Source organism: Hyperoodon ampullatus (genome assembly GCF_949752795.1).
Source record: "Hyperoodon ampullatus genome assembly, chromosome: 9".
NCBI lineage: Eukaryota > Metazoa > Chordata > Mammalia > Artiodactyla > Ziphiidae > Hyperoodon > Hyperoodon ampullatus.
Window position 1 is genome coordinate 84,741,765 of NC_136922.1, and position 17,157 is coordinate 84,758,921.

The 17,157-nt window shown below is 39.5% G+C and overlaps 1 protein-coding gene across 1 annotated transcript in view; it reads left to right on the forward strand.

Annotated features, from left to right (window-relative positions):
* The window catches only part of SND1 (staphylococcal nuclease and tudor domain containing 1), a 424,144-nt gene that overhangs the window by 109,958 nt on the left and 297,029 nt on the right, over nucleotides 1-17,157 (forward strand). The gene's annotated exons all lie outside the window — the stretch shown is intronic.

Genomic DNA, 17,157 nt, shown 5'->3' on the forward strand with positions numbered 1-17,157 from the left:
GGACAGTCATCTATGTGCATATATGACTAATGAGAAAAATTAGTAAAGAGGTTAATGTATAACTTTTATGTAAGGGTCTCAAAAGGCACCTCTCTGCTATGTTTCGTCATTCTGTCGTCTTTTTGCTGTTAAGGGACAAGCCTCTCCAAAATTTTAACCTAATTATCTCTGTATTCAATAGTTCTTTAAAGTGCTAGCTTTTTGTCTAACAGCTTCCTCCTTTGGTTGTTTCTTCACACCTTTCAAGCATTCAAACTCTACTATGTGTCTAGGCATTTACTAATTGCTGATATTGTCATCAGCAACACATCACAGTGTGTTCATAGCACAATATAATTTTTAGAGCACATTTAAAAAGTACAGAAAGATTTCAAAGATAGATTTCATCTGGCTGCTCTCCGTGTATACCTTAACGAGGACTTCTGGAAATCACTGTTTTCGTCTTATCTCCATATGGTTTTCTAGGCCGCCTGCCACTACCATTTTGGCCATCAAGTATAAGATTAGCATGATGAAGAACCTGAATATTTTGCCTGCCTCTAATTACAACTCACTGTCCCTTACTTCAACTAAGTTAATCATCCCCAAACCCAAACAGATTTTTTTTGTGAGGGGTGAAGGATTTGGGGGAGGAAAGTGCTTTTAACATTTGTATGTAAATTCCTTTATAAAGCAAATTCTTAGACTTGAGGGGTTAATAACTAATGCTGTCCATGTTTATCTGTCATTTGACCAGCTGTAGTTTTGTGGATTATTTTTGGTGAATTTCAAGGTGGGAAAGCTCTGGCCACCAGCTCATCTGGGGCCCTTTACTTTCTCATTTGTCTGAGAAAGTTTCAACTAAGGGAGGAAAGCTAAACAAAGAAATAACATGCTAAGGACAGATGATGTAAGAGATATAAAAACATCTGGAATACATAGTCATGTTTAAACTCTTCCTGTTACACTCAGCAAGCAGTCTCTTCCATTCTGTTAGGTTCTCAACTGGAATTTTAAGTCTTTAGCTTTTTTTAAAAAATTTCATTATTTTGTTTATTTTTATTTTTGGGGCTGCATTGGGTCTTTGTTGCTGTGCGAGGGCTTTCTCTAGTTGTGGAGCGGGGGCTACTCTTCATTGTGGTGAGAGGGCTTCTCCTTGCGGTGGCTTCTCTTGTTGCGGAGCATGGGCTCTAGGCGCACGGGCTTCAGTAGTTGTGGCACTCGGGCTCAGTAGTTGTGGCACGTGGGTTCTAGAGCGCAGGCTCAGTAGTTGTGGTGCATGGGCTTAGTTGCTCCGTGGCATGTGGGATCTTCCCGGACCAGGGCTCGAACCCGTGTCCCCTGCATTGGCAGGTGGATTCTTAACCACTGCACCACCAGGGAAGTCCCTAAGTCTTTAGCTTTTTGATTGAATTTCTTCATCCATCATTCAAAACTAGGATCTATCTGGTCTTACTAGCCATTTGACCTTATTCAACATCCATTTTCCCCTGAATGCTGTTAAAATTAGCTTCACCTCCCTGCCAAAAGCAAGTCCTTCCTCTTACTTGTTCAAAGCCCTCATGTCTCTTTTAAATTATCCTATTTCAGTTTTTCTTTGAAAGCACAGCTTTTGCGTAGCAGGTATGGTTGGTATAGTATTCTTCAGAGGCTTGCACCTGGATATGTTGTTGTTAAAAACTATTGGCTGTTTTTGAGTGTCCTCAAGAATTGTGTTCCAGAAGTTGATTTAGGACTGAATTGCAGACCTTTGATATTAATGCTCAGAACTATCTAGGAGTCTCCTAATTGTTCTTTTAGGATAGTGGAAAGCGCTTTGGTGTGAGAAGAGATCTAGATTCTCTTGATCTTCCACTTGCCTTGCGGTCTCAGGTGAAACCTAACCTCATCGAGCTTGGTTCCATTATCTGTAAGTGGAAGGGTTTGGAGTAGATCGGGAGGAGCATGGAAATGTCCTTAGGGATCAGATTGGTAACTATTAGTTTGCTAGGGCTGCCATAACATACCACAGACTAGATGGCTTAAACAATACATTTATTTTCTCACTGTTCTGGAGGCTGGAAGTTCCAGATCCAAGGTTGGTGTTGGTGGTGGTTTCTTCGAGGCCTCTCTCCCTAGCTTGCAGGTGGCTGCCCTCTTGATTCCTCTTCATATGGTCATCCCTCTGTATGTGTGTGCTTCTCACCTCTTACGCTGACACCAGTCAGATCAGATGAGTGCCCACCCTAGGTACTGTCATTAACTTGGGCCCTGTTAAGAGATAATTATCTTCAAATAGAGTCACATTCTGAGGTTCAACATATGAATCTGGGGGGACATCTTAGCTCATACCAGTAATGTAAATGTACCAGGCAGCTTAGTCTGGTAGAGAGAAGACTTTGCCTTAGACTTTGTCTACTGCTCAGACGGAAACGGAACTCTACATCAGGCTGACACATGATGCTGACTCTCATCCACAGAAAGGTTGACACTCTTAAGCAACTTCTAAATTGAACTTATGGTGGTTTCACGTTTATAAAATCCTCTTTATTTTCAAGGAATAATGGTGAAAGAAATTGGATATGCAGTGGCATAATATCCTTTGCTCTTGGGACCAAGCAGTCAAATTGGCTCAAGATGTGGGTGGCTTCATAAAATGTGCATAATCTGTATCAGAGTCATCACCCTCTTAAAGCTCTATTTAAGGAAAGGACTTAAAGGAAGAGTCAAGCTTCGTATCTGAAGATGTTCACTGTAGCACAATCCCTCAGAAAAAGTAGAATTAGTCTACCCAGAAATAGAGGCTAGCTTAAGTAAATTCTTGAATATCAATGGTCCATTAAAATTTTAAGGTTTTTTTTTGATGTGGACCATATTTAAAGTCTTTATTGCATTTGTTACAATATTGCTTCTGTTCTATGTTTTGATTTCTTGACTGTGAGGCATGTGGGATCCTAGCTCCCCGACCAGGGATTGAACATGCACCCCCTGAATTGGAAGGTGAAGTCCCAACCACTGGACCGCCAGGGAAGTCCCTAAAAATTTTTATAAATTGAATTATTACTTTCAGTAAAATCTTAAGTGTACAGTTTGAATTTTTATATTTGTATATAACTATGCATTCTAAATCTGTATCTATCAAAATTATAAACATTATATTTCTACTGGGAAGATTAGGATACAATGTTAAGTGATCAAAAAGGCAAAGATTGTTCTATTTGTTCTATTATAATTGTACAAAAACCTGAGCATAGGGTGAGACAGAAAGGGATCTGTTTTTAGAGCAGTGTTAAATAATTGTTTGGATAAAGAGTAAGGTGAAATTTTTCGTTTTGATTTCCCTGAAGGATTTCTTTTTACTAGATCTGTCTATGTAGAAGACTCTTCTATTTAAAAGATTTTTGATGAGGGAGCTTCACATTAAGGCTCTCCTGCATTGGGCCATTTTTATGCTGTCAGTAACTAGTTTAATCTTTGAGTTCCCCTAAAAAAGTGCTTCTCAACCTTTTTGGTTTGAAGGCTCCTATATATTAATATATTGAGGGCCCAAAAAGCTGTTGTTTATTTTATATCTGTTGATACATTCAGTACATAACTAGCAATGAAAACAGAGACATTCAAAAATACTTAATTCATTAAAAATCCCATTATATGTTAACATAAGTTTTATGAGAAATAACTGTTTTCCATAAAATGAGGAGAGACACATTACATTTTTATGCAAATCTGTTTACTGTGTGACTTAATAGAAGACAGCTGGAATCCTATCTGCTTCTGAATTTTCTTTGTTTTGATATGTTGTTTTGGTTGAAATTTTTAAAGCAATTCTAGCCTCACACACAAGTAGTTGGTGTCGGAGGAAAAGAGAGGAGCCCCAGGGGTCTTTGGTCTACATTTTGAGAACTGCTGCTCTAAAACAACAGTATTTCCAAAGTAACATTGGAAATCACATTGATTGTACTACCTGAACCTTGCAGAAAATCTTTTGGCTTGAAGTGTGTGTGGCTATAGATTTTTGGGTGGTACTGTTGCTAAAGTAAAAGTATCATCTGTAAATCAATATCTTCTTGACAGTCCACTTACTTTGTTCACTTACTGTTGAAACTTAGTTGAAAGTAATAGCCCGAAAGAGCAAATGCCTTCTCCAGTTATACTTAGGGAAGATAAGAAATCCCTGGAATCTTTAGCCTACCCCTATTGTCAGAGAAGAGAAATACTGACTCTAAAATCATGTTATCTTGTTGAGTCCTTTGTTTAATATCTAATATGAGCTTTTTTTCCTAAACATGTGGGACCCTGCCACCATTAAGTTTTATAAATATAGCACTGGTTCCCAAACACGTTCAGGTGGCAAACCTTCTAGAACTCATAGTACATAGGAATATTTAATGCCATCATTTTGATTTGGGATAATTCTCCAAGTAGAGAACACACTTTATGTAAGTTATGTAAAATCAAGCATATGTGTGCACCAAAGTATGCATTCTATTCATAGTAATTAATAGTAATAGCAATATTAAGTTAATATTGGTTCATTGATCTATTGCCATTTGACATTTGATAATAAACACACTTTTATTAAAGAAAAATTTATGGACAAAAATCTCAAACTGAGACTATTATAGTTACTAACTTAATTTTTGGTAACGTTATTTTTAGTGGTGATGACACTTTTTCTACATTGTTTGAGAAGTACCAGTATCCTAGAAAAGCAGATTGAGACCTACTAAAATACATTGTCAAGGCCTATTAAGTCTAATTTCAAATAATGATAAAATTATTTATGGGATAAGACTTAATTCCAATCTGAACACTAAGGCTTTTGCAACAGTAATGAAGGTAGTAGCTAACTTTTTACCTATTGATATAAAGCATTTCATTTCTTTTGCTAGAGCTCTCTCCCACCCTTTTGCCTATTTCCACATAATGTGTACTTTCACACTGCTTTTGGTTAGCTCCACTGAGTAGGTGCAGTGTGTGTGCCCTTGTGAAATACTTTAATAGGGCGATTTGGCTTCTCATGGTCCTTAACTCTGGAAGGAACTTCACATCCTCACTGGGTTTCTGATGTTGCTGTATTACAGATGCTGCCAAGGGCTTCCTCTGCCCTGGGTCACCATCTTCAGTTTGCTTGGTGTAGAGTCAAATAACAAAACCAAAGCAAAGCAGAACCTTAACATGCATGGAGCAGGCTGTGGTTTTTATCAGAATGTCTATTTTTTTTTAAGATTTTTTTTTGATGGGGACCATGTTAAAAATCTTTATTGAATTTGTTACAATATTTCTTCTGTTTCATGTTTTGGTTTTTTTTGCCTTGAGGCACGTGGGATCTTAACTCCCTGACCAGGGATCGAACCTGCACCCCCTGCACTGGAAGGCGAAGTCCTAACCACTGGACTGCCAGGGAAGTCCCCAGAATGTCTTTTAATGTTGATATATTTGAGAGAATTTTCAGAAATCCTCTCCTTATTTCCTTGTTGCATTTCTGTGTCAAAGTGAAGAATTTGGGATCAGAAAAAATCTGTTGGTACCAAATGATGTTTCCAGGACTGGTTTGTAGGATCAGATGTGACTTTTTCAAATTGGAACCTTTTCTTTTGGGCCCCTGGGAAATGTCTTAGCTAAATTGCAACAGTGACTGGTGAAGTTGATGGAGGTAAATTGCTCCCATTGCTGAGGGTTCAGAAAGCAGGCAGTCGAAGTTAAAATTCCAGGGGAAATCGGGCAGAACTATTGCAGATGGTTTCCCCCTTGAATAGAGAAGGGGGCTGATGTCACTGTTGATGAATGAGAGGAGACTAAAGCCTGATATATATTTTTTTGCAATGAATTGGTAATTTTTGGTAGGCTAAAGAGAAATTTATGAAAAGACCATCAAAATCAGTTAAGTGATTTCTTTTCAATATTGGCTACAAATGATACCTAAGAACACACCATGAACATATTGGACTGTCTAGTACTTTATAGATAGGTAGCACCAAGAAACTTGTGTATGCCCTCAGTGACCTCAGAGGTGGAGGGATTCCTTAGGTTATTGCTAATTTCTACGTGATAGTCAACTACTGAGCACTTCTGATTTGCCTTTAGAAAAATGAACTTGGCTGGTTTTGACTGGTTATGATGTTATTTGGGAATAGAGGTCATGAACAAAGTATATGTGGTTGGTATTCTGAGGGCCTGGTTCATATCTTTCCCAGACACCTGCTGTGTATTTGAGAAAGTCCTTCGAGTTCCCTGCAAAGTGGGAATAACAATACATCACAAAATTGTACGACACCATCCAGTCTTTTGTAATAAAACTCAGTGCTGTAAACTGGTAAGTGCAGAGAACACTGAATTAAGGTCCAACCTTAAATCCTTAAACCCTGTGAGTCTGAGGCCTTCCTGAGCTGTGGCTCATTGAGGTGATGGGAGGGTACACTGTGAATGTCTGTGTTCTCTGTGGAGAGAATTTCTTGTGTTTTAGTTCTTTGCTTCTTGGAAAATACTTCATAGACATTTTAGAAACCCAGATCTTTCACTTATCTAGGAGGATAAAGGACTTGATGACTTCCTTAGTTGATGCAAATTCTGTAACCATCACTTGTAAGAGCTGAAGTTAATGTAATTTAGGTTTGCAGTTTACCCAGACCATAAGATCATTTTTTGACTTGTTTTTCGTTTCTTGCCTAAGTATTTGGATGTTTATTCAGTGTTCACATTTTAATATTACTTGGGTGAATTTGGCATCATATATTAGACAACTAAAATTCATGTTTAAACAACTACAGTTGCAGAGGTGGAAATTGCCATAGAATTGCTATGATGATATCAACTCTTTGCCTTCAAGAGTTAAGGTTTTGGATTACTGATGAGTTGATTCTGGTTTGTGTGAACTCTCCTACAGATCACTGCTTAATAGTCCCTTTCTTACTGCCTCCCAGAATTATTCTTGCCAAGAATTTGGTGCAAGTAAATATGTTCCTGTTTTCCTCATTACTCTGTCCATGTCTAATTTAGGCTGAGTTCCTCCAGGCTCTAGTGCCTATGTTCTGTGGTTTGTAAAGTGCTATGTACTTTTATAGCCTCTATAAATAGCAAAATATAGCTCATGGCAATAACACTGTGGCACCCTACACGTTTAGAGTGTGTGTGTGTGTGTAAGAGAGAAAGGGAGAGAGACACATTTATCTTGGGTAGAACATGTCTAGCATGCAAACCTATTCATCTCCTCATACACATCAGTATTGCTTCTGATTTTTGTTCATTTATTAGTAAATGACATCCGTTTATCTTTGGGACATTTTATTGTGAAACTAGGTGTGATTCTCATCCCTTCCTTTCTCTTCTTTATCCTTTCCCTCTTTTTAACATAACAAAGATGATTGGAGAAAGACTGGTTGCCAGCTCAGTGAGATTTCCAACCAGATGCTTGTGTGCTAGGGGCCTAGCTTCCTATCCTGGTCTTCCTATTTTATTTTTCCGTGGATCGCTACAGATCTCATCACGTATTTGGGAGATGTGAAGCTAGGAGCTAGAAGCTATTTCTATTGGCCCTGTCAATATAGTTTGATAAAATGCAAATGTCTTTAAAATGGTAGACTTCCAGTGAAAAGGCTCCAGCAGGGAGTTTGTTTTGATAATGAAAGTGATTAAGAAGGCTCTATTTTTTTCCATTGGTATGAATATTCAGCTAAAAGAGCATGGTTCTCTCTCTGTAATTGGACTCTGCTAATGAGGTTCTAATAACTCTTAGGTTCTAATAATGATTCTAACAGATCTGTTAGCTGTCTTCCATGAATAATGCTGGAGACCAAGAAGACACAAGTTCTGGATGATGATGGCATCATATAGGGTTCTTAATGCCAACCATTTCCTCTTCTCTCTAATTCTAAGGAATCAACAGGAGTTTATGGTTTTTCAGTGTTATATTTGGAATTGCCTTCAAAACTTGGAATTTATAGGCCTGCAAGTGTTGGTTTTGGTGTGAGAAAGGAAAGGACAATAAACACAACCACAATTGTGTGTAGACTAGGCTTTATCTAAAGCCTCCTTTCTAGAGCATTCAGCCTCTTCAGACCCGTTCTTCCTTGCAGAGCCTCAAGGAACAACATGGAAGAGGATTTGTTGGTAAAACTGGATTGAATAAGTGAATATGCTATAGCGTAATCTGGGACATGTACTGAGCGAGAACAGTTGTCCGAGATGGGCTGCCTTGTTTCTCTCTCAGCACCTCTAACAGCCTAACACCCTCCAGCTTTCCCCAGTTGGGTCAGTTCAGTGTTCGCGTTCTCTGATTTTATTAAGTCCTTTCACTGTCTGTTTTTCCCTTGTTCATTCCCTCAGGACCTAAGTGTTGGTTTTGTATCAGTTTCCCTACATAACAGACTTGAAGCAGAGCATAACCCCTCTAGTACGAGAGGATTACAAAGACATTAGAGGGGCAAATAACTGCTCTGGGTATGCTCAGTGACTCAGAATGGCCCCCCAATTTTCTTTGTGACCTAGGTTCTTTTTTTTTTTTTAAAGGAGGCACCAAGATTTCAACTGGGGTCATCTTGATCTGCAATCCATAATCTCATTTTATATGGTGGCTTTGTTAGTGGCCATATGAGTGGAATCATTGGGGATTATTACAGAACAAAGGTTTTTTTATGATCTTGATATTTGAGGAATAACTTTAAACAAAAGGATAAAACTAACTTAAAGATTTGCAGGTGGTGTCTTGTCTTTGTGTGAACACTCGTTTTGTTGGAAGAATAGTTTTTCTCTGGTTTCAAACTTGTACAGATGGTGTTCATATTCTCTAAGCCAGTATAATAAAATTAGGGGAGTTTAAAAAAATTACAATTTGTCAAGAGGCAAATTATTGTCTCTTGCGGGGAACTAGAGTCTAAGGTCATAGTATGAGAGAAAAATAGTGTATAGTGAAAATTATCCTTAAAAATCTCTGTATTGTCATTTTGCACAAACAGAAAGTAATGCTTCAGGATGGTCAGGACCAGGTTAAAATCAAGTCTTTTCTCCGAGTGGAGTTGGGAGGGAACAGGGATAGAAAGCTAGCAATATTTAAAGTTATATTTATACTTCCACCCCACCCAACCCCTGTCTTTCTTTCTGAGAGACTTAACAGTTGTATTCCAGTACGTTAAGTATGTATTGGAGGCAAATTCTTTGTCTTCATTGCACACCTGGAGTTGATAAGGAACTGCCCCTGGAGAAATAAATCCCAGAAGGAGACTGAACCGGGGATAGACAAGGTCTTGGTACTGCTGGTGAAAACGTGTCAGCTGTAGACCCACAACTAACAGTGGTCAAGAGGGAGGGCTTGGGTTGGTTTCCGGAGGCCCAGAAGCATTAGAATGTTTTTTCAGAAGTGGCAGTGTTGAACTCTGCTTTTTCAGGATGGTGGACTGTCCACACTGGTCAGGCAGGCCTGCTCTCATTTGTCCAAGGCGGGCTGTAAACATGTTCGCCCAGCTCTGTTGGATCCTTTGTGCCATTACAGGGTGACTTTCTACCCTAGGGTATTGAGTGATGGCTGACTCCTGAAGGCTGTTTTGATTTCTCTCCAGCAACATACCCAATTAATTCTGGTTACTTATTTTGGGGGGCAGTTCCTCCCTGGTATCTATTTTGTTAGGTATATCCTAACCAGCTTATATTCCTTGTCCAGCTCTATTCATTCCATACATCTTGTTACCGAGAGGGTTCTTTGAAATGTCTTTCCTTTTTTACTTAATGTTGGCAGACTTTTTTAAAAATCTTTCTTTGTATATATGTGTGTATATATTTTAATATGAATTCCATATGAATGTATCTTGCATCTTCTCTATTCCTCTTCCACTGCAGAGGCAGCTGTATTAACTGGAACAGTGCCCTTTTGTAGCTCACCACTGGTGTGTGCATTGCTTAATCCTCTCTTGCTTTTTAAACTCTCAGCCTGTAATGAATTAAATAGTTCTTGACTCTCCCTGATAAGGATATTTATGGGTCAGACTGGCAGAATTCCACAAAAGCACATTAGTGTCTCCTTTGAGCTGAAGCATTTCTGTAGAGGCACCTTCTGAATGGAGGGAAATGGAAATGCTTTCGGACCTCTTGCTGCCGCTGGCCCTCCTCGCCTCCCAGCTTTGTGCCACTCACCTTCGTCAGAGTGCAGGATGCCAGGCAGCGGATATGAGGTCTCAAGCCCACAGAATTATTTCACTTACGCTTCATTCATTCATTGCCCAGATATTTCTTTATCAGCGCTATAGAACTTTTTGATGTCATATTAGTTACTGAGGGGGAGGGACGTTCAAAGATGTTGATGGTGTGGGTTGAGTCAAGGTGATACAAATGAAGACAATGCAAAGGTAGAATAAAAGTGTTAGAGGCGCAGAAGCAAAGAACTAGTGAAATTCAGAGCAAGAAAGATGCTTGAGGGTTGGGAAATACATGGCTTGATAGTGTTATAACTGGTACTAATGATAAAGAGCACATACGATTTTGTACCCTTTTCCCTGTGCCAGGCACTGGGTAAGCGTTTTCCTGCATTATCTAATTCATTCCTCACAAAGCCAAGGTCCCGTGAGGTGAGGGTTTTATTACCTTTATTTTGCATGTGAGGAAACTGTGCTTGGAAAGAGAGGTCAGGTTGCTTGTGCAAGGTCAAACAGCTGGCAAGTGGAACCCTTGGGAATAGGCTCCAGGCCTGGCTCAAGGGCTGTACGTTAACCACTACATCTTGCTGTTTGAATTCTTTTGATTTTTCAATTCAGTGCTTTATCTAGGTCACCAGTTCTTTCTATTAAAAAAAAAAAAGTGTGGTGAAATGAATGTGTTGAGTAATTTGTGTTGTGCTGAATGCTTATTGCTATTTCATGCTCTACACTTAATTGCTTCTATATGCTTATTGGTTAATTACATAAAATGTAGTAGTCCCTTTATCATCTTTCTGCAAAACTGCCCCTTATTTATTATGACTTAAGCAGATTAAAAAAGAAGTGTGTGCTAATTTAATTTTGGTGGCCAGAGTTCTTTTTGATAATGTTTTCTTTATGAATGCACTGATATCTCATTGGTTAAAGGATGTGTCTGCTCAGAATGCAGCTATTCAGCATGGAAGCATCAAACAGCTGTCACTGTGCAGCATATTTTCCAGGCACCAGGTTGACATCTGGACTCAGTATTTTGGTGCAAGAGAAATAGTTCTTGCTAATAATGTCGTCACAGGATTGTGCATCAAACAGAGCTGGAGGCTGTGTCTCTGCCAGCTGCCTTTTGATCATTATTCACCCTGAGTTAATGCAAAGAAAATGATCAGCTTGGGGGCCACAAGGGTAATACTTGGCATCCACATGCTATTGGTTTCCCAAAGGACCAAATATGAGTTTATTTTCCCTAGATTGGTGGAAGTGATTTGGATGGGTGATGTTTGGCCAAGCTGTAAGCTAGTTGAGCGCCTTCTGTGTTCTTTTCTATATGGTTGGCACAATATAGTCTTAACTATTTGAGGTCCACTTGCTGGTCGAGTGATTATAATTGATATGAATGATACATAGTGAACATTCGAGGTAGGAATAGCTGTGAGGTAGTTTTTGCCAATACTTGCCCTTATTGGAAACATACCACATTTCCTTAATTCTTAAAAGATGTATCTCTCCCATCCGCAAATTTTAACATCTGGTTTCAGGACAAAACTTCTAGTCATAACTGACGGCTGTATTTTTTTTTATTATTATTTTTTTTGCGGTACGCGGGCCTCTCACTGTTGTGGCCTCTCCCATCGCAGAGCACAGGCTCCGGACGCGCAGGCTCAGCGGCCATGGCTCACGGGCCCAGCCGCTCCGTGGCATGTGGTATCCTCCCGGACCGGGGCACGAGCCCGTGTCCCCTGCATAGGCAGGCAGACTCTCAACCACTGCGCCACCAGGGAAGCCCTGACGGCTTTATTTTTAATGGAGTATAAAATAATGCGTCTTAAAATAAGTGGCATCTTAGATTGAATTAATGGTGCATAGTAGAGCTATCATATTTATTTGCTTCTCATCCCCACTGTCCTCTCTATTTCTATTGACTTGGTAAATTGCTTAGTATATTTAGAACACCTGAGTTCTTCTGGTTCTGGCATGGCCATTTGCTTCAAAAGATGTGTTATTCATTGTTCATCATTGGTGGTTTCCTACCCACTGGATAATTTATGTAACACTTCAGAGTTTATGTGACATTTGAGAATTGTAGGTGATGGGAAAGATGGTGTCTAATTTAAATGCACTGGAAGCGTAGTCTTCACAAATATAATCAATGCAGGAGGGACGTGAGAGGAGGCGAGTGGAGCGGAGCATATATTTCAGTGAAAACTCATTTAGATTTAATGCTGTTTACCTTCACCAAGAGAAAGTAAGAGAGGTAGCTGTGTCCTTGAATCTTAGAGACTTAGACCTTGAGGGGACTTTTCTCACTTGTCAGAATTAGATTTAAGTATCTCAGATGCATGATACTTTTCCATTTGTACAAAGGTTTGGTATTTCCTCACCCATTCCGTAAGAATATTTTCCTGTGCTTGCAAAATCTTTACTGTAGGTAGTGGCCTTTGACCTCAGTTCTAGAGAGGCCTCTCTATGTATGTCTTTAAAACATGGTGTAATGTTTTTAGGTATTTTCCATTATTGATGGTAATTCTTATGATAGGAAAAAATGGACTGTATCGGATCTGGTGTCTGCTTATACCAGATCTAGATCCACTCCTAAAACATTAACCATATTTTGCTTATCATTAGAAATCATCAAAAAATTATCCCCCCAGTTCCTATTCTGTGCTGCCACAATGCTGGCAAATGTTAAAAAGGTATGTATGGGGGCTGTTTTGATACTGCTGTTTACATGCTGCCTAAAAATAAGCAGATTATGAAGCATGTAGTTTTCCTCTTTTTAATTACCAAGTAATATACTAAACAGACATCTCTAGGCACTGTCTGGCAAGCAAAGCATATGAACCAGAGACATATGCTTTGAAAGCAGAATGAACCCTCTGTCATCTGTCCATCTCTGAGAGGTCATTTGAATATCAGGTGACTTGTATCTTAGTCTTCAGTTTCTTCCTGAGTGATATGATGGGTTTAATCAGTTTCAGTTAATACATTTTACTATTTAATAGTGAAACTTTTTTCAATTATAAATTAGAGGATAGGAATCAAATTTTTATTATGTTCAGAATTATGCTAAGCTTATATGGTTGGTACACATTAGACACCTAGCAGAAAAGAACGTTTGAGCTGCGGTTAAATCATTTACTCTTGGGGGCTTCCCTGGTGGCACAGTGGTTGGGAGTCCGCCTGCCGATGCAGGGGACATGGGTTCGTGTCCCGGTCCAGGAAGATCGCACATGCCGCGGAGCGGCTGGGCCTGTGAGCCATGGCCGCTGAGCCTGCGCGTCCGGAGCCTGTGCTCCGCAACCGGAGAGGCCACAACAGTGAGAGGCCCACGTACCACAAAAAAAAAAAAAAAAAGAAAAAAAAAATCATTTACTCTTAGCTCTATAAGAATGTATGTGTACACTGTAACAATAGTGTTGTGCATAAGTGTAAATTAAGTGTACCAGTACATACACATTATATTAAAGATCATAAAACGCCTTTATGATGATGGCTTGAAAGGACAAGACCCCTTACAAGCAAATTAACATCTGACTTAAACTTTTTTAAAAATTTCCTTTCTGGTTGTTTAAAAAAAAAAAAAATCTCAGCCCCCCAAATTCATGCAGTATATTTGTTAGTGAAAATATTATTAATCAGAGGGAGTTATGGGTCAGGGCTGTTTGTTGCAAATATAATTTTCAAATTGGAAAAAGAAAAGAAAACCAATTTTTGCATTTTGTTAGCCATTTTGAGGTGTTTTGATTCAATGTGAAATGGCCACAGCTGTTTATTTAGAAGTGAAAATATTACTTAATACATTAACTGAAATCTCACTCTCCTTTGTTATTGTCTCCTTGAAGAGAATTTTACTATGTTAGGTATTTGTCCCCCTATTGTGGGTTGAGTTGTGATACCCCCCAAAAGATATGTTAAAGTTGTAACACTAAGAACCTATGACTATGACATAAGATCTGTGAAGACCTTACTTCCAGATAATCAGTTAGGAGGAGGTCATACCTGATGAGGCTGGGCCCTAAATCCAGTCCCTGGTGTCCTCATGAGAGGATCAGGTGCACACAGATTCAAGAAGGCCCTGTGACAGAGACAGAGATTGGAGTGATACAGCTGTAAGCTGAGCATTGCCAGGGATTGCTGGCCACCACCAGAAGCTGGAAAGAGGCTGCCCTAGAGCCTTCAGAGAGAGCATGGCCCTGCCAACACTCTTGAGTTTTGTACTTTGGGCTCTTAACTGGGAGAGAGTAAGTTCGTGTTGTTCGAAGCCATCAGTGTCTGGTAATTTTCTATGGTAGCCCTAGGAAATGCATAGCTGCGGCTCCCCCTCCTTTTCTTTAAACATTTTATGTCTTGTGATGAAAAATGGCTTTCCCTTTTTTTTGAACAAAAACCACACAATCGGCTTTTAAGTGAACATCAAGTATGTCAAGGCATGTTAACTTGGATTTTTGAAAGGTTGCTTTGAATGCTGAGACTGGGCTAATTTCCACACATTGTCGTCTCACCTGTGTACAGGGTTTCCCTTCATGCTTCACCCCTGGGAACACCCTGGGTACCCTAGTGAAATTGCTCTAGTTTCCCTGGTTTACAACTCTTCTGAAAGAGCTATCTGTCTCTTTCCCAATAATCTTGTTATTCTATAAGTGTGTAGAATGTAATGTAGAACAGAGATTGGCATCTTATGAGTTGTGTGGTCTGTTTCTTTTGTGTGACCTTTTCATATGATCATGGGCAAACTGTCTCCCAGCTCTTGTTTCTAGAAAATAAGAATGGCCGTTTAGATAAACTCAGTGGGTGTAAATTTTTACAAAAGTAAAAACTCCAAAGACCTTAACAAACTTCATTTATGTAGATCTCTCTAATCATATGATGGTGGCCAATGTATACGTGTTAGTTTGTATTCTGATATTTATAACTGTTCATGAAACTATGTCTATTTTTTAAATTAATTTATTTTTGGCTGTGTTGGGTCTTCATTGCTGCGCGTAGGCTTTCTCTAGTTGCAGTGAGCGGGGCTACCCTTCCTTGTGGTGCACGGGCTTCTCATTGTGGTGGCTTCTCTTGTTGAGGAGTACAGGCTCTAGGGCACGCGGGCTTCAGTAGTTGCAGCATGTGGGCTCAGTAGTTGTGACTCGCGGGCTCTAGAGCACAGGCTCAGTAGTTGTGGCACACGGGCTTAATTGCTCCGTGGCATGTGGGATCGTCCCGGATCAGGGCTCGAACCCATGTCCTCTGCGTTGGCAGGCGGGTTCTTAACCACTGCGCCACCAGGGAAATCCCAACGTTTTGTCTGTTTTTACAAACAGCTTTATTGGGACATAATGGATATGCAGGAAAACTGCACATTTTTAAAGTGTGCAATTTGGAAAGCTTTGAGAAATGTATATATATCCATGAAACCATCACTACAGTCAAGATAGTGAACATACTCATTACTACCCAGAGTTTCCTTGTGCCCTGTTCTATCCCTTCCCATGTAACCCCAAGCCATTGATCTACTTTCTCTCATTATAGATAAGTTTCATTTTCTAGAGCTTATATAAATGGAATCATACAGTATCTACTCTTGTTAATCTGGCTTCCTTCACTCAGTCTAATTATCTGAGATTCATCTGTGTTGTGGTCTGTATCAATACTTCATCCTTTCTGTTGCTGAGTAGTATTCCACTGTATGGATATACCATGGTTTAGCCATCCATTTACCTCTGGTGGTCATTTGGGCTGTTTCCAGTTGCCTCCAATTTTTGGCTCTTTATATATAAAGGTTGGATGAACATTTGTGTACAAGTCTTTGTATGGATATATATTTTCTTGTCTCCTGGATAAATACCCTGGAGTATAATGGTTGGGTCATTATGGTGATGGTAGGCACTGTTGCTTCTAATGCTTTCCCATGGTTCTTCCTCTGGCCTCAGGTGGAAGCACACTCTGGGCTGCTCAGTACTGTGCTCAAGAGAGGCCCTGTGCGCATCTCAGAAGTCATCTCTCTGTGTTGCTCTCTCCACCCTGGTCCTTTGTGCCAAGAGCTCTAGCGGGCTTGGTCTCCCCCAAACCCTTGTCCATTCCCACTAGAAACTCTAGGCAGTAAGCAGTTGTAGGGCTCATTTGTGTCCTGTCTCTTAGGGATCACTGATCTCTGTTGCCTGTTACCTATCTTACTGAAAACCATGTTTCAAAATGTTTGTGGTTTTTTTGATTTTATGCAGGACGGTGGATTTGGTTCTTGTTTCATCTTTGTTGGAAATGGAAGTTGCACATTTTTCTTGAATTATGGCACTTTTAATTTTAAACACACATATATTCCATTAAGCAAATATACTATTTTCTAGTTATGTCCATGTTCTAGATTTCTTTTTTTCTTAATAGCATTAAACATTTACTTTTTTTTTTCCTATTTAGGATTATTTATTTTAGAACTATATCCACAAAATGAGTTAATAGGTTAAAGGTATATAAGCGAGGGCTTCCCTGGTGGCGCAGTGGTTGGGAGTCCGCCTGCCGATGCAGGGGACGCGGGTTCGTGCCCCGGTCCGGGAGGATCCCGCATGCCGCGGAGCGGCTGAGCCCGTGGGCCGTGGCCTCTGGGCCTGCGCGTCCAGAGCCTGTGCTCCGCAGCGGGAGAGGCCGCAGCAGTGAGAGGCCCGCGTACCGCAAAAAAAAAAAAAAAAGGTATATAAGCGAATTTTCAGACTGTACCACATAAATATTTAAACTTTCCTACATATAATTGAGTTTTTGTTTCGTCACTATTTTTGTTTTCCTAGATTAACTGGACTTTAGGGTTTCCATCTGCATAAAAGATTACTAGTAAGAATGTGTTTTTCAGGTAATTTACATTTGATTTCCCTTCATGTAAACCATTCATCTTTGATTACTTTAAAAGTAGAATTAGTTTATTGGCTCTATATGTGTATCTTCTTGCATGACTTTCAGATGGGTTTTTTTTTTTACTATTTGTTTATTTTTCTATATTTAGATATTTTTCAGTACATTTTATTTTGTAAAACTATTTAATTCTAGAACACTGATCATTTTATTTCATAAATTGTCTTTCCTCAGGTGAGCTTAAATCGTAAATCTTTCT